The following is a 22,597-nucleotide window of genomic DNA, read 5'->3' on the forward strand; positions in this document are numbered from 1 at the left end:
TCTACACGGAGTTGTAACTGCATGTGTCCACTTCTAAAGAACCCCAGTCTGACTGGGGCTTGCAGTGTGGGCCGAAGACCACCTGCATTTAATCGGACGTTACATCAGCTGTGATGGGCAATGCAATGGGATATATTTATGTACCGCCGGTGGCTTCCTGGGACCCACCCATGCTGTCGGTCCACACGGAGTTGTAACTGCATGTGTCCACTTCTAAAGAACCCCAGTCTGACTGGGGCATGCAGTGTGGCCCGAAGCCCACCTGCATTAAACGTGACGTTACCTCAGCTGTAATGGGCACTGCAATGGGATTTATTTATGTACCGCCGGTGGGTTCCAGGGAGCCACTCATGCTGTCGGCCCACACGGAGTTGTAACTGCATGTGTCCACTTCTAAAGAACCCCAGTCTGACTGGGGCATGCAGTGTGGGCCGAAGACCACCTGCATTAAACCTGACGTTACCTTAGCTGTGATGGGCACTGCAATGGGATATTTTTATGTACCGCCGGTGGGTTCCAGGGAGCCACCGATGCTGTGGGTCCACAGGGACTTCACATTAGGGATTTGTACCTGCCAGTGTCTATGTATTAAAATCCCCGGTCAGACTGGGGCTTGCACTGTGGGCCGAAGACCACCTGCATTAAACCTGACGTTACCTCAGCTGTGATGGGCAATGCAATGGGATTTATTTATGTACAGCCGGTGGGTTCCAGGGAGCCACCCATGCTGTGGGTGCACACGGAATTCCCATTGCGGAGTTGTACCTGCCTGTGACTATTTATAAAAAAACCCGGTCTGACTGGGGCATGCAGACACCTTGACAGAATAAATAGTGTGTGGCACATGGGTTCCCCATTGCTGTGCCCACGTGTGCAGCTCCTGATGGAGGTGGCACAGGATTGGATTTCTCATTGCTTCTGTACAGCATAATGGGCTATCGCCCCGCCCCTTTTAAAGAGGGTGGCTGCCTGGCCGTGCCAACCCTCTGCAGTGTGTGCCTGCGGTTCCTCCTCATGGCAGACGCACTTATAAATAGACATGAGGGTGGTGTGGCATGAGGGCAGCTGAAGGCTGCGCAGGGACACTTTGGTGTGCGCTGTGGACACTGGGTCGTGCAGGGGGGGGGGGCGGGGGGTTGGGCAGCATGTAACCCAGGAGAAGTGGCAGCGGAGTGTCATGCAGGCAGTGATTGTGCTTTGTTGGAGGTAGTGGGGTGCTTAGCTAAGGTATGCATTGCTAATGAGGGTTTTTCTGAAGTAAAAATTGTTGGGGGGGGGGTCACTCTTGCCGCTATTGTGGCTTAATAGTGGGACCTGGGAACTTGAGATGCAGCCCAACATGTAGCCCCTCGCCTGCCCTATCCGTTGCTGTGTCTTTCCCATCACTTTCTTGAATTGCCCAGATTTTCACAAATGGAAACCTTAGCGAGCATCGGCGATATACAAAAATGCTCGGGTCGCCCATTGACTTCAATGGGGTTCATTACTCGAAACGAACCCTCGAGCATCGCGAAAATTTCGTCTCGAGTAACGAGCACCCGAGCATTTTGGTGCTCGCTCATCTCTAATAATTATATTTAAGCAGATCACAATCACTCCCATTCTCAAAAGAAAAAAAAAAATTAGGCACATACAAAAAAAGAAAAACCTAACTCTTCATTACCTTCTCACTTCTCTCCCTCACCCCTCCTAATCCCACCGCTTTTCTGCAATATCTCAATTCAACCAGCACTTGATGTCAACCATCCATTATATACAGAGGGTGGACAAAAATATACGGAAACACAGTTTCTTTAAAAATCAGTGCCTATACATGTCTTATTGAAATATGATTTACAATCCCATATAACTTAAGAGGAGGTAATAGGACACAGATGCTGCTAAGGAGAAGTGAACATCTGCCCAAGCAGCAAGGTTCCATTGGTCAGGGGTTTGAACCACTCAGCTGCTGTTACTACTGGCTCCCCAAACCACTAAGAGCAGGACAAGAAGTGAAGTAAACACAAATTTGGTGGGAAAGCTCTCAGCCAAGTAGGGGTCAATAGAGCAGCTTAGTGCTAATCATTAAAATCCCATGCATTTCCTATAATGTTTAAATATTTTTGTCCACCCCCCCCCCCATCCTATATCGGACCATCTCTCCAAATTTCTTCAAACTTAGTTAAACAGTCTCTTTTTTGATATATCCCCCTTTCCAAGAATATAACCTCTCTTATTTTTGTAACAAAATCTCCTCCTGTCAGAGAGGAGGAGGGGCAGGCTGCATCTAACAGCCAGTAACCAGCTTCTGTGATTGATACAATGCTCTCTGAATTCCCAAAGGAGTGTGCCCATCAAACCCATCAACAATACCCAATATTCAAGTTCTGTGATTCAAACCAATATCAATAAGATATATATATTATTAATTATCTCGAACTTCATTCCTGCAATTTTAGACTATCCCAGACTATATGTATTAATTCTGCACCATCCATATAACATTTCGGACAGTCTGAGTTTAATCTAATACCCATGTTAAAGGGGTTGTCTCGCGGCAAACATCAAAATTTTACATTACCCCACTCCCCCTGTCACCCCCCTGGCATAAAATAGCATTTTAAAGCGGTTTTTAAACCGCTTGCCAATCACCGATGTGATGAAAGATGAACTTATAAAATCTTCTCCCAAGATGGCCGCCGGTCCTTTCCCAGGGATGCACTGCGGTTTTCTCCCATGGTGCACCGCGGGTCTTTTCCCATGGTGCACCATGGGCTCTGTGCGTTCCATTGCCGATTCCAGCCTCCTGATTGGCTGGAATCGGCACACGTGACGGGGCGGAGCTACGCGATGGCGCGTAGAAGGGGGCGGAGCCAGAACGCCGCTCGTGCCCGGACCGACCAGAAGCAGAAGACCGCACAGCGCAAGCGCGTCTAAAAACGCCAGAAGACATCAGAATTAGACGGAGCCATGGAGACGGGGACGCCAGCAACGGAGCAGGTAAGTGAATAACTTCTGTATGGCTCATATTTAATGCACGACGTATATTACAAAGTGCATTAATATGGCCATACAGAAGTGTATAACCCCACTTGCTTTCGTGAGACAACCCCTTTAAGTAACTTTAACCCCTTCCCGCCCCATGATGTAAGCGTACGTCATCGGAGCGGGGTACTTCCCACAAAATGACGTACCCTTACATCATAGGGATAGCATGAGATCATAGGAGATCTCGCGCTATCCCGCAGCGGGAGCTGGCTGTCAGTGATAGCCGGCGTCCTGCTGCGATAGCGGGGGGCATCAGAGTTGCGCCCACCCGCCGTTAACCCCTTCCCTGCCGCGATCTAAGCAGATCGCGGCAGAGAAAGGGTTCACAGAGGGAGAGCGCTCCCTCTATGACAACCAGCCGGCTCTCGCGATAACATCGCGAGGGCCCGGCTGGTTGCTGTGGCAACAGCACGCCGGATACAGGCGTCCTGTATTGCCATAGCCTAAGATCGCTGTAATAAGCGATACGGTATAGCAGGAGAGAAGTCCTGCCATGCCTTATCACAGCGATCTGCAATGCTGTGGTGAAAGTCCCTCAGAGGGACACAGATGTTGTAAAAAAAGAGAAAAATAAAGATCAAAAAATAAAAATGTAAAAAAAAAGTTAAAAAAAACCTTTTTTTATGCTTTTTCTTATAATAGCATAAAAAAAATCCCACATATTTGGTATTGACGCATCCGTAACAATGCATACAATACATTGAACACTCTTTATCCTGCATGGCAAAAAGCGTTAAAAAAACCACAAAAAATCTGAGGCAAAATGCTAATTTTTAGCATTTTGCATCCCAAAAATTGAATAAAAGTGATAAAAAAACGTATGTAACCCAAAATGGTACCAGTAAAAACTACAACTCTTCTCGCAAAAAATAAGCCCACACAGAGCGCAGTCCACGGAAAAATAAAAAAGTTACAGGACTTTGAATGCAGTGATTTAGAAAGAAATAATAGTTTCCAAAAAAAGAGCTTTTATTGTGTAAAAGTGGAAAAACCTAAACAAAATATAACAATTTTGGTATCATTGTAACCATACCGATCCGCAGAAAAAAATGTAATGTGTCATTTATGCTGCATAATTAACACTCTAAAAAAAATGCAAAAATCTATGGCAGAATTGATGCGTTTTCTCTCCCTACGATCATAAAAAAAATAATTAAAGTTTTTCAATGTAGTCTGTGTACCCAAAAATGGTACCAATAAAAACTACAGTTCGCCACGCAAAAAATAAGCTCTTATACGGCCGCGTCGACGGAAAAAGTTATGGCTGTTGAAAAATGGAGATGAAAAAATACCAAAAATCGTTTGGTCCTCAACGCCAAAATAGGCCATGTCCTTAAGGGGTTATTGGAGTATGATAATTCTAGGCACTAAATACAATTGTGATACTTGACTTTGATAGAGATGTCATTGTAATCATACACAACACTGTCGCACAATTATCTTGGCTAATATGGCCAAAATCTTTTTCCCATTTTTCTATTACCTTTGCTGGGTATTGCTGTAAATAGTAAGAAAGCATCTGTCTGTATAAATAACATATTATACGCTTCGTAACTCCAGAACAACCAAGAAAATTCACCAAAGGGTGTTAAAATGTAAGTACAGAATCTGACCGAGCCTGAACAGCAAACGTGTTGTAACTGAACAAACTGGAAAAAATAACTATGGAGAACACTAGAGATGAGCGAACGCGTTCGTCCGAGCTTGATATTCGTGCGAATATTAGGGTGTTCGGGATGTTCGTTATTCGTAACGAACACCATGCGGTGTTCTGGTTACTTTCACTTCCTTCCCTGAGACGTTAGCGCGCTTTTCTGGCCAATTGAAAGACAGGGAAGGCATTACAACTTCCCCCTGCAACGTTTAAGCCCTATACCACCCCCCTGCTGTGAGTGGCTGGCGAGATCAGGTGTTCGCCTAATATAAAAGTCGGCCCCTCCCGCGGTTCGCCTCAGATGCGTGTGAGTTAGATGAGGGACAGTGCTGTTTGTACCGGAGCTGCTGTAGGGAAAGAATTGGTAGTTAGTGTAGGCTTCAAGACCCCCCAAAGGTCCTTATTAGGGCCACTGATAGCTGTGTGTTGGCTGCTGTTAGCAGTGGCAAATTTTTTTTTCTCAAAATCGCCTCTGCAGACCGTTGCACCTGGCATTAGGGACAGAAGTGCTGCATAGGCAGGGAGAGTGTTAGGAGTGAGTGTAGCCTTCAAGAACCTCAACGGTCCTTTCTAGGGCCATATTTATCCGTGTGCAGTACTGTCCAGGCTGCTGTTAGCTGTGCTGCATTTTTTTTTTCTTCTCAAAATCGCCTCTGCAGAGCATTGCACCCTCCATTGATACTGCAGGGAAAGAATTGTGTAGGCAGGGCCACAACACAGTTATTATTCATAGAATATACGCAGTGCTGCCTTTTGGTGCCAAAAAACTGAAAACAAATCTATTTGTCCAGCCTCTGTCCGTCCTAAGGGCTGTGGACACGTGTGAGCTGCGTGAACAACATTGCTAAATCAGACGCACCCAGCTACGCTTTACTGCTGGCTTCGCCATTTGCTTTCCTTAATTGGGAAAAAAATACCTGCTCTCCAAGAGTTATAATAACTCTGCTACCCTCACGTTCAGTGACACATAAGCAGGGACACAGCAGAGTTATTAAACTTCTCATGTTCATTGAATATACGCAGTGCTGCCTTTTGGTGCCAAAAAACTGAAAACAAATCTATTTGTCCAGCCTCTGTCCGTCCTAAGGGCGGTGGACACGTGTGAGCTGCGTGAACAACATTGCTAAATCAGACGCACCCAGCTACGCTTTACTGCTGGCTTCGCCATTTGCTTTCCTTAATTGGGAAAAAAATACCTGCTCTCCAAGAGTTATAATAACTCTGCTACCTTCACGTTCTGTGACACATTAGCAGGGACACAGCACAGTTATTAAACTTAGATAATTCATTCACTAGAGGCAGTGGGGCCTTTCGTTTTTCAAAAAGGGCAAAAATTATATTTGGCCTGCAGTCTTGCGCCAATTTATTTCCTGCCTGTGAAATCAAATCACTGGTAATACAGCATGCTGAGGGGTAGGGGTAGGCCTAGAGGACGTGGACGCGGCCGAGGACGCGGAGGGCCAAGTCAGGGTGTGGGCACAGCCCGAGCTCCTGATCCCGGTGTGTCGCAGCCGACTGCTGCGCGATTAGGAGAGAGGCACGTTTCTGGCGTCCCCACATTCATCGCCCAATTAATGGGTCCACGCGGGAGACGGTTATTAGAAAATGAGCAGTGTGAGCAGGTCCTGTCCTGGATGGCAGAAAGTGCTTCGAGCAACCTATCGTCTACCCGCAGTTCTGCGCCGTCCACTGCTGCCAATCCGAATCCTCTGTCTGCTGCTCCTCCTTCCTCCCAGCCTCCTCACTCCACTACAATAACACCTGCTCAGGAGCGGGAACACTCCCAGGAACTGTTCTCGGGCCCCTGCTTAGATTGGGCAGCAGCGGTTCCTCTCCCACCAGAGGAGTTTATCGTCACTGATGCCCAACCATTCGAAAGTTCCCGGGGTCCGGGGGAAGAGGCTGGGGACTTCCGCCAACTGTCTCAACAACTTTCTGTGGGTGAGGAGGACGATGACGATCAGACACAGTTGTCTTGCAGTGAGGTAGTAGTAAGGGCAGTAAGTCCGAGGGAGGAGCGCACAGAGGATTCGGAGGAAGAGCAGCAGGACGATGAGGTGACTGACCCCACCTGGTGTGCAAGGCTTACTCAGGAGGACAGGTCTTCAGAGGGGGAGTCAAGGGCATCAGCAGGGCAGGTTGCAAGAGGCAGTGCGGTGGCCAGGGGTAGAGGCAGGGCCAGACCGAATAATCCACCAAGTGTTTCCCAAAGCGCCCCCTCGCGCCATGCCACCCTGCAGAGGCCGAGGTGCTCTAAGGTCTGGCAGTTTTTCACAGAGACGCCTGACGACCGACGAACAGTGGTGTGCAACCTTTGTTGCGCAAAGCTCAGCCGGGGAGCCAACACCAACAGCCTCACCACCACCACCATGCGCAGACATATGATGGCCAAGCACCCCACAAGGTGGGACGAAGGCCGTTCACCGCCTCCGGTTTGCACCCCTGCCTCTCCCCCTGTGCCCCAACCTGCCACTGAGATGCAACCCCCCTCTCAGGACACAGGCACTACCGCCTCATGGCCTGCACCCACACCCTCATCTCCGCTGTCCTCGGCCCCATCCAGCAGTGTAGTTCAGCGCACCGTTCAGCCGTCGCTTGCGCAAGTGTTCGAGCGCAAGCGCAAGTACGCCGCCACGCACCCGCACGCTCAAACGTTAACCGTCCGCATAGCAAAATTCATCAGCCTTGAGATGCTGCCGTATAGGGTTGTGGAAACGCTACTCAGTTCCCAGTCGCCACTACTTTTCCCGATGTGCCGTCCCAGCCCTGCACGACCACGTCTCCCGCAACATTGTGCGCGCCCTCACCAACGCGGTTACTGCCACGGTCCACTTAACTACGGACACGTGGACAAGCACAGGCGGGCAGGGCCACTACATCTCCCTGACGGCACATTGGGTGAATTTAGTGGAGGCTGGGACAGAGTCAGAGCCTGGGACCGCTCACGTCCTACCCACCCCCAGAATTGCGGGCCCCAGCTCGGTGCTGGTATCTGCGGAGGTGTATGCTTCCTCCACTAAAGCACCCTCCTCCTCCTCCTCCTCTGTCTCGCAATCAAGATGTGTTAGCAGCAGCATGTCGCCAGCAGTCGGTGTCGCGCGGTGTGGCAGCACAGCGGTGGGCAAGCGTCAGCAGGCCGTGCTGAAACTACTCAGCTTAGGCGATAAGAGGCACACGGCCCACGAACTGCTGCAGGGTCTGACAGAGCAGACCGACCGCTGGCTTGCGCCGCTGAGCCTCCAACCGGGCATGGTCGTGTGTGACAACGGGCGTAACCTGGTGGCGGCTCTGCAGCTCGGCAGCCTCACGCACGTGCCATGCCTGGCCCACGTCTTTAATTTGGTGGTTCAGCGCTTTCTGAAAAGCTACCCACGCTTGTCAGACCTGCTCGTAAAGGCGCGCCGGCTCTGCGCACATTTCCGCAAGTCCCACACGGACGCTGCCACCCTGCGCACCCTGCAACATCACTTTAAGCTGCCAGTGCACCGACTGCTGTGCGACGTGCCCACACGGTGGAACTCTACGCTCCACATGTTGGCCAGGCTCTATGAACAACGTAGAGCTATAGTCGAATACCAACTCCAACATGGGCGGCGCAGTGGGAGTCAGCCTCCTCAATTCCTTTCAGAAGAGTGGGCCTGGTTGGCAGACATCTGCCATGTCCTTGGTAATTTTGAGGAGTCAACCCAGGTGGTGAGCGGCGATGCTACAATCATTAGCGTCACCATTCCTCTGCTATGCATCTTGAGAAATTCCCTGCAAACCATAAAGGCAGCTGCTTTGCGCTCGGAAACGGGGGCGGGGGAAGACAGTATGCCGCTGGATAGTCAGGGCACCCTCCTGTCTATTTCTCAGCGCGTACAGGAGGAGGAGGAGGAGCATGAGGAGGATGAGGAGGAGGGGGAAGAGACAGCTTGGCCCGCTGCTGACGGTACACCGGCTGATTGCCTGTCATCCTTTCAGCGTGTATGGCCTGAGGAGGAGGAGGAGGAGGAGGAGGATCCTGATAGTGATCTTCCTAGTGAAGACAGCCATGTGTTGCGTACAGGTACCCTGGCACACATGGCTGACTTCATGTTAGGATGCCATTCTCGTGACCCTCGCGTTGCACGCATTCTGGCCACGACGGATTACTGGGTGTACACACTGCTCGATCCACGGTATAAGGAGAACCTGCCCACTCTGATTCCCGAAGAGGAAAGGGGTTCGAGAGTGTTGCTATACCACAGGACCCTTGCGGACAAGCTGATGGTAAAATTCCCAGCCGACAGCGCTAGTGGCAGAAGGCGCAGTACCGAGGGCAAGGTAGCAGGGGAGGTGCGTAGATCGAGCAGCATGTACATCCCAGGCAGTGCAACAGTCTTTAAGGGCCTGGCCAGCTTTATGGCTCCCCACCAAGACTGTGTCACCGCTCCCCAGTCACGGCTGAGTCGGCGGGAGCACTGTAAAAGGATGGTGAGGGAGTACGTAGCGGATCGCACGACCATCCTTGGTGACGCCTCTGCCCCCTACAACTACTGGGTGTCGAAGCTGGACATGTGGCCTGAACTAGCGCTGTATGCCCTGGAGGTGCTTGCTTGTCCTGCGGCTAGCGTCTTGTCGGAGAGGGTGTTTAGTGCGGCTGGGGGAATCATCACAGATAAGCGTAGCCGCTTGTCAACCGACAGTGCCGACAGGCTAACACTCATCAAGATGAACAAAGGCTGGATTTCCCCAGACTTCTGTTCTCCACCAGCGGACAGCAGCGATACGTAAGCAATACGTAGGCTGCACCCGCGGATGGAAGCTACGTTCTCTCTCACCATCCAAAACGGGGACATTTCTGCTTCATCAATCTGTGTCTAATATTCCTCCTCCTCCTCCTCCTGCTCCTCCTCCTGAAACCTCACGTAATCACGCTGAACGGGCAATTTTTCTTAGGGCCACAAGGCTCACTCAAATAATTTTTCTGAACAATTTTTATAAGTTTCAATGCGCTTAAAAGCATTGGAACTTTAACTTGAACCAATTTTTCGTTACACTGGGCTGCCTCCAGGCCTAGTTACCACTTAAGCCACATTAACCAAAGCGATTAATGGGTTTCACCTGCCCTCTTGGCTGGCCATGGCCAATTTTTGGGATGTACATTAGTACTGTTGATACAGCAATTTTTGTGGGCCCTCGCCTACAGTGTAATCAAATTAATTTTTAGCCCACCTGCATTACAGCTGACGTTACCTCAGCTGTGTTGGGCAATGCAATGGGATATTTTTATGTACCGCCGGTGGGTTCCAGGGAGCCACCCATGCTGTAGGTGCACACTGAGTTTTTAATACATCTGTACACTTCTAAAGAACCCGTCTGACTGGGGCATGCAGTGTGGGCCGAAGCCCACCTGTATTACGCACGACATTACTACCTCAGCTGTGTTGGGCAATGCAATGGGATATTTCTATGTACCGCCGGTGGCTTCCTGGCACCCACCCAGGCAGTGGGTCCACAGGGAGTTTAACCTACATGTGTCCACTTGTAAAGAACCCCAGTCTGACTGGGGCATGCAGTGTGGGCCGAAACCCACCTGCATTAACCCTTTCCAGTCCACTGTGTGACCTGTGAAGACATTAGGGTTTAAGGCTGTACAGCTCCGTTGTTGGTAGACGTCCGTCGGGGTTCTCTTACTGTATATTGCCAGCCTCTCTGCTGTCGGAGCCTATCCTACGTGTCAGCTCATGCAGTACTGGCTTTAGCCAGCATATAGCGCCGTTGTATAACAGCAGAAAAAGAGTAAGCCCCCTAGGAAAACCATATACAAATTGGATTGGAAAGGGTTAAGCACAACATTACTACCTCAGCTGTGTTGGGCAATGCAATGGGATATTTCTATGTACCGCCGGTGGCTTCCTGGCACCCACCCATGCTGTAGGTGCACACGGAGTTTTTACTACATCTGTACACTTATAAAGAACCCCAGTCAGACTGGGGCATGCAGTGTGGGCCGAAGCCCACCTGCATTAAGCACGACATTACTACCTCAGCTGTGTTGGGCAATGCAATGGGATATTTCTGTGTACCGCCGGTGGGTTCCAGGGAGCCACCCATGCTGTGGGTCGACAGGGACTTCACAATAGGGAGTTGTACCTGCCTGTGTCTATGAATTAAAAAGCCCGGTCTGACTGGGGCATGCAGACACCTTGACAGAATGAATAGTGTGTGGCACATAGGTTCCCCATTGCTATGCCCACGTGTGCAGCTCCTGATGGCGGTGGCACAGGATTCTATTTCTCATTGCTTCTGTACAGCATTGTGGGCTATCGCTCCGCCACTTTTAAAGAGGGTCGCTGCCTAGCCGTGCCAACCTCTGCAGTGTGTGCCTGCGGTCCCTCGTCATGGCAGACGCAATTCTAAATAGACATGAGCGTGGTGTGGCATGAGGGCAGCTGAAGGCTGCCCAGGGACACTTTGGTGTGCGCTGTGGGGGGGGAGGGGGGGCGGTTGGGCAGCATGTAACCCAGGAGAAGTGTCGGTGGAGTGTCATGCAGGCAGTGATTGTGCTTTGTTGGAGGTAGTGTGGTGCTTAGCAAAGGTATGCCATGCTAATGAGGGCTTTTCAGAAGTAAAAGTTGTTGGGAGGGGGGGGGGGCCACTCTTGCCGGTATTGTGGCTTAATAGTGGGACCTGTGAACTTGAGATGCAGCCCACCATGTAGCCCCTCGCCTGCCCTATCCGTCACTGTGTCATTCCCATCACTTTCCTGAATTGCCCAGATTTTCACACATGAAAACCTTAGCGAGCATCGGCGAAATACAAAAATGCTCTGGTCGCCCATTGACTTCAATGGGGTTCGTTGTTCGAAACGAACCCTCGAGCATCCCGGGAAGTTCGTTCCGAATAACGAACACCCGAACATTTTGGTGTTCGCTCATCTCTAGAGAACACCATAAAGCTCTCTAAATTGTTCAAAGCTATAAAAAAGACCCTGGAATGTATAAAAAGATTACCCCTCCCTTCTCTTGTACTGAAAATTACTCTAATTTAAAAAAAAAAATCTGGCAATTTAGGGTTCTACCAGAGGGTAGTATATATAAATCCATCTAACTGCAAAATCTGCATACATCTATTCCATAATTTAGTTTTGAACATAATAGTTGGATATGATCCCCCTTTCCTCCTTTTATCTCTCTCTCGCATACTGTCATTGGAAGACTACAACCTGTCATCTTAGAAACCAATTTGCCATTTAACCCCATTTCTTTCTCCCCAACCCCTTCAACTGTTGTAATTGAGATGGAAGAAAATATATCTAAGCATTTGGAATTGCCAACCTTCCAGACCGTTTATCCCTTTGAAGGGTCTCCTATTTAATTGTGGCAGATTTCTTGCTCCATAGTACAGTCCTAAATTTCATATGGAGTCTAAAAAGTATCCAAGCCGGGTATTTTGAAAGTATATAAAGGAGTTGTGGTATCAAAATCATTTTGATAAGTTTTTCCCTGCCAATTATGGACAATAGGAGACAATTCCAAACCTTGACCTTATCCTCAATTTTTTGTTCCAACAGAAGCAGATTGGGAGAAATATAGTCTTGAGTAGAGATGAGCGAACGTGCTTGTTTAGAGCAATTACTCGATCGAGCATTGCTTTATTAGAGTAACTGCCTAAATGGGCGAAAAGATTCGGTTCGGGGGGGGGGGGCGGGGGTGAGCGGGGGTTGTGGTGGGGAGGAAAGAGAGAGAGAGCTCCCCCTCTGTTCCCCCCTGCTACCCCCCACTCCACCCCGCCGCCCCCCACCGCCACTCGAATCTTTTCGCCTAAGTAGGCAGTTACTCGAAAAAAGCGATGCTCGATCAAGTAATTGTCCTAAACGAGCACGTTCGCTCATCTCTAGTCTTGAGGTTTAGAAGATACCACAACTCCCAAATATTTGAATTCCTTTACTATTTGTAGTTAGTATCTACCAAATCTAGTCCAAGTGAGAACAACAGGTGAACCAGAAATATGAGTGCTTATGGATCATCAGTGATTGTAGGGCATGAAGGCTAATTTATCTTATCCGAGTACAGAGAAGAATTGCTGTAGCATAAAGTGATAAAAAAGTTAATGCTGACTATGACACAGAGGCATCAGAACATGCATTGGATTGCAGATGGCCACACAGGAGGCTATATAGCTCTGGTTGGTCAGAGTGCCAATGTTGACTTCTGTCCATTGCCAAAAATTTGGACCAATAATAGAAGGATGTTGCCTGGTATGATGAATCACGGGTAAGTTTGTGCATCATTGGTATGATGAATAATGGGTATGCATGTGCATCACTTACCCATGATGAGGTGGATTTAGGAAGCGCTATTGAAAGAGGGCAAGCTAGAGCAGGTAATGGGATATTCTAGGCAATGTTCACCTGGGAACCTTTGAATTCTAGCATTTATACCACTTTATGACTATACTATTCCTTAAATGTAGTGCCCTCTTTCAGCATGATAGTATGTTTTCATAGTTTGAGTAACATGACAAAGAGTTCTAAGTCTTAACTTCAATTTCCACTGATCTCATTTCGAATGATCATCTGTGGCATGTGCTAGAATAATAAGTCCTGTGTATGGAGGCCCCATCTCACAAACTCATAGGACCTAAAGGATCAACTGCTAACATCTGGGTGCCAATCATGACAGGATACCACAAAAGGTTGAGTCCATGCCCCAACAGGTCACAACTGTTTCGGTGGCAGGATAGGCAGTACACAACAGTAGATGGGTGGCTTCAATGGTATAGCTCATCGATATATTAGTATGTATTATGTATCACATATTAGTCTAATTGTTTAGTAATTCTGCAGGTAAATGGGAAATTGATGATGGATTCCATAGATGAGTCTTGCAATTTTCTTCCCCAAAGGTTCAAGAACTGAAACATTAACCTGCTTACTGAGATACCTGCAGTGAATATCTGCATTTTGTACACATTTATAATAGCAATCATCAGAGACTTTTTGAGGAAATATAGAGCTGTACAACAATTAATTAAACCCCTGTGACAGCTATTTTATGGCACTATGTAATTTAACATCTGCCGTAGCTTCACTAAAGCCTCACTCATAAATAATGATTTCTTTTTTTCTCTTTGAAATTATAAAGACTTTTTACTGCATTGAAGTAATGTAAAGGTTTTCAAGGTGTATCACTACTACCAAGAGCGGAAACTCTGTTTTCATTGATTGTGATTGATTTAATGAAATAGTATTCATTGCTCTTTGTTTATTATTAATATTTTTAAGCTCTGTTAAACTAAAGCTATATCATGTTAACCCTGTATCTATAATTTACTTTATCAACTATTTTCTGAAATCTGAGGAAATTCCATTGGGCAATAATGACAATAAATTGTAGTAGCTGTAATCATGGGAATTGTAATGCAAAATCTCATCTGGTACACTGAAAGCTCTCTCAATGATCAAGGGATAGTTTTCATAATGCAACCCCCTCAACCTGGACAACCTCTTAAAGCATCACTAACTTTTCAAACAATTTGTGCTTATGATAGCTAATATGATAATTAGCAAAACTGCTATGTTCTTCAATTGCCTAAAATGATGTTTCTGTGCTGATAAATTTCTTTAACCCCTTGCAATCCAATTTTGGATTCAGGGTTCCCTAAGGGGGTTTCTCTTTCTGCCATTATACAATGGCGCCATCTGCTGGCTAGAGCCAGTACTGCGGTATGGGACATGGTGGAGAAGTCCCTGACAACACAGCAGCCAGTAATATACAGTAAGAATACCCTGCCGGACATCTTCCAACATCAGAGCTGTACAGCCTTCAATCAGAATGTCTTCAGACGTCAGACAGCGGATTGGAAAGGGTTAAAGTGCTGTGTCCTTTCCCCCCTAACTCACTGTACACTATTTCCTAGCTCCTAATTGAAAAGGGGGTACTAGGACAGCATGAAATGATGAGTCACCATGTTCATTTAACTGTATGCAGAGAGGAGGGGGAGGGAAAGGCATACACAGAGAGCTGCAAGTAGAGTTAATGGTGAAATCTTCTGAGGTATATACACAGGTTCACTCCTAAATCTTCCTGTAGACTGCTGCATGATGAGATTATACTTGTGTGGGTAATGGGTATTTAGAAAGCAAGATCTCTGTAGATCTCTGTGTACAGTGTGTAGGACACAGCACAGCAGCAGCTCTTCCCACCAGTCCTGAGAGGATGGAGAAACAGTTTATACCCTACAGAGTGCAAAATTGCAGGATACAAGTCATATAATGGCCAGAAAGACGGTTATTCCTCATGTATAAACACATGGCAGCTTATTCTGAGAAGGTATTCGAAAACTCGGGTATGCTTTAAGGATGCAGCCTGCTTTAATACTAAATCATGCATCATTTTTTTAGTTTTTCATCTCCACGTTTTAAAAGACATGGCCATTTTTATTGTTCTGTCTATGCAGCCCTATGAGCACTTTCTTTTGTTAGACAAGTGGTATTTTTTAACAGCACTATTATGGGCTGTATGTATTGTGTTTTGGTTTTTATGTGTTCAACTTGCAGTAGAAATAACAGAAATTGCAGAAACACCTAGTTTACCGTATATAGTTTTCATGCTGTTCTACTTTTGAACAATAAAAACACTTTTGTAAAAAAAAAAGAAGATTGTAACATTAGTTTGATTGTCAACATTTTAGGGTATTTTTGATTTTTTTGATTATGCTCTATTCACTTTTCTTGTAAAGAGGAAGAGAAAACAGCTATTTTGACCTTTTTGTGTTGTTACAATGTTCGTCATGTGCAATAAATAATGTGTTCATTTTATCATACAGGTCATTACAAATGAAAAATTTTTTTTACTGTTTTTTTTTTAAAGGAAAGGACTTTTTTTCTGAAAAAAGGGCAATTTTTTTCTACTTTTTCATTTTTCTAAAACTTTTTTGTACTTTTTTCTACTATAGGAATTGAATATCCAATCTCCAGCGCAGGAGAATTGCAATTTCAGAGAAGTGATGCAGGATGTTTTTGCATGATATCGCGCTCGCCCATGTGAAGGGAGCCTTGGTAGCCTATTAGACTCTTTGGACACAGGCTATAGGCCCATCTAAATAGGCAGAAATACCTAACAGCCCTGAGGCCCCTTCAGAAAGCCCTCAGCTTCTTTGACCCCTGGAAGGCATCTTGCTATCTCATCATGAGACAACCATTTGGGACCCCCAAATGCTAATCAGAGCATTTAAATGTCCCAACAGAATTTATAGCGGCATTTTAAGTTTTAACAGCTCTGATTGACATGAATGCTGATCACAGCTGCTGCGCCCGTTTCATCTGTCAGAGTCAGTTTATACTGGCTGTGTAAGGAGTGGGCTCAGCTCCTGATCCTGCTCCTTGAACTCTGTTTGTAATCTGTTTAGATTGCAAAAGCACAAAATTCAAGCTAGCATGACATTATCTGAATTATGTTTATACTACCTACATAGCAGACAAACTGGTTTCTACAATACTTGTTACTAGACCTTTAGTTACGCATTATGACTAGAGATGAGCGAGCGTACTCGGAAAAGCACTACTCGCTCGAGTAATTTGCTTTATCCGAGTATCGCTGTGCTCGTCCCTGAAGATTCGGGTGCCGCTGCGGCTGACAGGTGAGTCGCAGCGGGGAGCAGGGGAGAGCGGGCGGGAGAGAGGGAGAGAAAGATCTCACCTCCGTTCCTCCCCGCTCTCCCCTGCAGCTCCCCGCTCCGTGCCGGCACCCGAATCTTCAGGGACGAGCACAGCGATACTCGGATAAAGCCAATTACTCGAGTGAGTAGTGCTTATCCGAGTACGCTCGCTCATCTCTAATTATGACAGTTTGCTTAGCTACTGTGGTCACTGTCCACAGTCAAATTAGGTATTTTGGATCATCTTGATTTCAGGAGGCAATCGTCTTGTTACTACTTCACAAACTAGCAATTTCAGTTGACTGTAAGGCCCAAACTATTTTTCATTACTGTGACACCTTACTAATATTAACCCTTTCCAATCCAATTTGTATCCTGGTTTTCCTAGGGGGCTTACTCTTTTTCTGCTGTTATACAATGGCGCTATCTGCTGGCTAAAGCCAGTACTGCATGAGGTGACATGTTGGATAGGCTCTGACAGCAGAGAGGCTGGCAATATACAGTAAGAGAATCCCGACGGATGTCTTCCAACATCGGAGCTGTACAGCCTTAAATCATAATGTCTTCAGAGGTCAGACAGTGGATTGGACAGGGTTAACATTCTGATAAGACCCAACTTTACCATGCTTCATTAATTCCTGACCCTCAATTCTAGTCTGCTATCGGAATTACTACACTGTGAGATGTTTTCGAGGACAGTCTACTCATGTCATTTACCCAACTTATGTACAACATATCAAATGTCTCATATCCATCTCTACAGTAACTGTCAGGTAACGTGTGCCCTTAATTCGCAAGCAAACAAAACCACTTTCTGGTAAATTATAAACACAGTAATACCCTATGAAATACTTACCAACATAGAACTGTTGCTGCTAAATTTCAGAACGTACGAGGCCGTGGCTTGAATCAGATTGTATACTACGATGCAAGATCACTAACTTTTATATGAGTCTGTGTATGCAGATAAAGGTTTTAATGGTAAATGAAATTGATACGTAAATTCATAGTTTTCAGTTAACCTCGTTACTTTATGTAGCGTTGCACATTTAATATAAACTGGACTATTAATCCACCACCAGAGACTAAATGTAAACTGTTCTGTGTATGTAACATTAACTAAAAAAACAGTGTTCCACAATTATAATATGATAATGGATCAGTGCTGTGATGAGCTACCTGAGGGTTTATATAGGAAATACTCCAACAGCCGCTACTAGTGGCCGGTGTGGCGCATATTATGTGTACAGAATGTGCCATGACCAACACACCAACACAACAAATCCTTTCAGGGACGTAACTAAAGGCTCAGGGGGCCCTGATGCAAAAGGTGAGCTGGGGTCCCCGCTCTATCTGTATCTGTACCCGTACCCATACCTAAACCATGCTACACAGAGACATAACTTAAAGCTTCTGGGCCCCCATGCAAAACCTGTAACAGGGCCCCCAACTATAATGCTTTATTCATAATACTGGGCTCCCTATATGGAGAAGAGAGGCCTTATGGGCCCCCTAAGGCTCCTGGGCCCGGGTGCAACCGCATCCTCTGCACCCTCTATAGTTACGCCCCTGACTCATTTATAGCTGAGAAGAAGGAGGCATTAGGACATGTAGGATGAGTGATCCGAGGGGTATATTTAGTCACAGGCTGCATTTTTTGCTATTTAACTACAAAAAAGTGGTTTTGCAAGTGGAATTAGACTTTAAGCATGCGTAACTTGAAGATAACTTTTCAGAATAATTTGTCATGTGTATGGGCATGAGGGATAACACTATATTTATTATATGACTTATATCAGGCGTGCATCCCCATTTTCCCACTTTGCAGGCTGTATATCTAATTAAACTGATCAGAGACGTTTAGATGTTATGCTATGTTCTATATTCTGTGCACAGAGAAAACTGCAGATTCCGCTACCTGTTTGTAAATCACAGAGACAGAACAACATCATATAGAATAGTAGAGAAGTACTGAGCAGTGGACATGTGACCCCAGTAGCTGTCAACCACAGTAAATACCTCTTAGTTGTTGCAACATCTCTGTGAGTCAGTTTCCTCCTCCCCTCAAAGACTTGTCTGGGCAGCATATGGGCAACATCACTATTTTCCACTTCCTGTTCTTTGTCTTGTTATCTCTGTTACTAGAAATAAGCATCACTGGATAACAAACAATGGACAGCAACTCAAAAGGGAGACCTCTAATGGCCAGCATGTTAGAGTTTCAGCAAAACAAGGTAATTCTACATAAATAAAGTTTTTTGCACTTTTGCTACTGTGTTTCCCCAAAAATAAGACAGTGTCTTATATTAATTTTTGTTCAAAAAGGTTTAACTTTTTTTTTACATGTATAGCTGCCTGGACACTATTTAAATTGATTTTTTTAATTAACTGTTAGCAGGGCTAAATTTTGGAGTAGGGCTTATATTTTAAGCATAAAAATAATATTTCCTCAAAAAGCCTAAAAAATCATTTTGCATCCTCAAATATTCTGGAAAATCATGCTATGTCTTATTTTCAGGGGATGTCTTATTTTCAGAGAAACAGGATAGTTATCACAATGGTTATCGTATAAGTAGAAGTTGTTTAAAAACTTAGTGACCATTTAAGAATCAATGCCAGCCAAATGGCAAAGTGCTACATTTTAGTTTGAAAATATTATATATGTATTCAGATTTTCTGAAAAAGAAAAAAATATATACTAAAACCAATTAATAGTGTCTCCGCCCAAGCAATTGTTATAGATGAACACTGAGTGAAGCAGCGAGGGAAATGTCATTCCTTTAATGTGTTTAACTTTATAGCGTCAGCATTCCAGGGCAGCATATGTCTGTTCATCTGGGGAATTTAAACTTACTGAAGAAGCACAATCCACTTAGTCTTCAGATAATAGTATTGCCAAATTAGATATGTCTTGTAGGTAGCGAGACAACCAGGGTAGATTTAAAGTCCTGTTTTATGTTGTTTTTCGGGAGTTATGTGCGAGGCCTAATTAACATCTTCAAGTAATTAGAGGAGATTCAGCATTTACCGTTTCACCAGTGACAGCGCTGTTCATAACACTCCATAACAAGTCCATTATTTAACGTGCGCGATGCTGGTACACTTAGATCCTTAGGCAAAATGTAGCAGTGGGTCATGCTGATAGATTTTTCAATATGTTCTCTGCATGCAAGGACTGAGTCTTGTTTGTTCATTTTACATGCAGCAAAAAAAAAAAAAATTAAGTTGATTTCATTTTTATCCTGCCCTAGAAATAAAATAGATAAATTGGGAGGATGGTTCAGGCTTGCAATCATTAGGTATCGTCTAATCAAGATTAATTGAAACATTCTGCGTCGGCCTCTGGTTAATCACATCAATTATTTATTTATTTATTTATTTTAGTCCTCGTTAATCAAAGGGAAATGAAAACCTTAAACTTGAGAATATTAAATAGGAACTTTGCTAGGATGAAAGATTTTTTTTTTATGAGATAATGTTTATTATACTTGATTCCTAGAGTGTCAACATATTATGAAGGCTGTTTCTCAAGAACACCCAAGCACAGATGCAATGATAAGAAGGTTGGATAGTACTTACTAGCAAATTGCTGACAATCATTGCTGGCCTTAGATTAGATGGCACCCTGAGCTGATTTATATTTACGCCCGCCGCTCTCATACTTCTCAAGGAAAAATAAACATATATATAGAATTGTCTGCCTGTATTGTGCTTTGTACAGTGCAGCAAGATAGTTGCACCATAACCAAGCTGATTAAATAAGTACAGGACCAGAGCAAAGCTCACGAAATAAATACAGCACCAGAACAAAGCTCATAACATGCAAATAGCACCAGAAGCAAGCTCACACTATATATACAACCTCAAAACCAACACCAGAATTAACCTCAGCTTATAGACAATAGGTATATCCCCTGGTGTAAGCAACAAGTCATGACTGACTTCTTGGGTAATGTCACATCGTGTCATTTTCTAGGCAGTCTGTTTTTGCAGGGTGGTTTATTCCATAGCAATCTGGGTACTAATTTTACCAATCTTGGAAGGATAGCAGGCTGAGTCAACCTTGCACCGACTTCCTGAACCACATGGGGATTGAACCTGCAACCTTCAGTAAGAGCTTAGGATAGCATTTATGTTGCCTTAACACTCTGCACCACATGAGGACCAAACTCAATACATAGATACAGCACCAGACCCAAGCTCATGACATTAATATAGCACAAACCAATTTCCCTGCACAGATGTAATACCAGAACCAATTTTTGAAACATAAATACAGAACCAGAATCAAATAAAGTAGCAGAACTAAGCAACTACATGGTGCAGGGATAGAATTGTATTACATGGCACTCATTGAGCCTGTAGGTGCAAGCCATGAATAGCAAAGCATAGTTGCAGTGCGTTAACTACAGTAGTTGCAGAACTGATAAAAAATAGCAAAAAAGAAGCATATCTCAAAGACTAACTAAATACATTAAGAGCAAAAATACACAAGTATTAGAGGCATCGTCTGAATTGGCTATATGACCTGTGCAGAGGGTTGGTCCGGCTTAGATTGGACCATTACTTTTACTCATTACCCAGTATAAGAGGAACTAATCAGAGAATTTCACCGATTGCATGTTCTATAAGGGATAGAAAAAAATGGGACTGTAAACCGTTAAAAAGGTATTCTAGGGACTTTAAAGGGGTTGTCCAGTTATAAACTATTCATGACTTAAATACTAGGTTGGCAAGGGTCTGCTACCTGCGACCTCTGCCAATCACCTATTCGCCAGGCAACTGGGCTTGTGCACTAAGCTGGTTTTTGCACAAGATGACAGCTCCATAGCCACTGCAGTGGCCAGACTTGGTATTACAGGCAAAGTTCCCATTGAAGTAAATGGGATTTTTGCCTTCAATACCAAACCTGGGGATTGCAGTAGGAACACAGCTGTCTTCTTTCTGCAGAAATCGGCTGAGTGAGTGAGCACACCAGCTCGTTGAACAGCTGCTGAGAGGGGCTTCCGGGCAGGAAACCTTTGACAATCTATTAATGGTCTGTCCTAAAGATAGACCATCAATAGTCTACAACTGGACTACCCCTTTATGTTTTCTCCTACATAACAAGCTTATCATTGGGAGTCTGACCACTGGAACCCGCATCAATCACCAGAATAGGGGTCCTGTATTCCCCTAGAGACTGGCAAAATGAATGGAAGAGCAGTTCATATACTCAACAACCACTCCCTTTATTTCATGAGAGTGTCAGAGATTGCTGAGTGCTTGAACGCAGCTATTTTTGATGCTCCCATTGAAATGAATAGTACGATGGCTGAGCATATGCGCTGCTGCTCCATTCATTTTTCCAGTCTCTTAGGGAACGTGAGATCCCCACTGTGGAATTTGTGGGGCCAAGAGTAATCGGATCAGACCTGCTGTGTGGATCTGAATTACTTACACACCTCTTTGATGCTGCTCTCTGTATGCTGGACTTTCTGGAATTTATTGGGATTAGGGTTTCGTCCCATGTGAGCAGGCATCCATTTCCACTCCACCCATGGGAAGTATTGGTGAGTGCGGTTGACAATTTTTTAATTTTAAAAATTCTAAGTGGAGTGAAATGGGAAAAAAAAAACTAAATTCTGCCATATTTGGGTGCGTTCAGTTCCTACTTGTATTATGAAAAAAGGTTTGGTATTGTGTTAGCCAGTAGAGTAAACTGTGATTGTTCTCAGTGAGAGAAACCAAGTAATCTTGTAGATATGATACCTTCTAATAGCAAACAAAAATACATGATGTTACAGCGAGCTTTTGGGATATCCCCTTCCTCAGGCTAATGAATGAAACTAGACAGTCTGAGCAGAGAATCAAGTACTAAATCAGTCATAAAACTGTTGCATTCCTTAGCGCAGTTGACTGATTTAGTACTTGTTTTTCTGCTCAGACTGTCTAATTTTAAGACAGTCTCAATGTGTTTATTTTAAGTCTCAAATTTCTGTGTGTGAACATTTATTTAGATCAAGAGGGGTGTCCCCCCTCCCCTCTGCATCTGTGTGTTATAATTATGTGCCATCTTAGTTTCATTCATTAGCCAGAGGAAGGGGATATCCCGAAAGCTTGCTGCAGCATCATGTATTTTTGTTTGCCATTAGAAGGTGTCATATCTACAAGATTAGTTGGTTTCTCTTACTGATAACAATCACACTCTGTACCTATGGTGCACACACTGCAACAAAATTACATGATCATTTTATTCTATGGGTCAGTACGATTACTACGATACCAAATTTATATATTTTTTTTTCCGTA

This window comes from Eleutherodactylus coqui, chromosome 13, assembly GCF_035609145.1.
Source record: "Eleutherodactylus coqui strain aEleCoq1 chromosome 13, aEleCoq1.hap1, whole genome shotgun sequence".
NCBI lineage: Eukaryota > Metazoa > Chordata > Amphibia > Anura > Eleutherodactylidae > Eleutherodactylus > Eleutherodactylus coqui.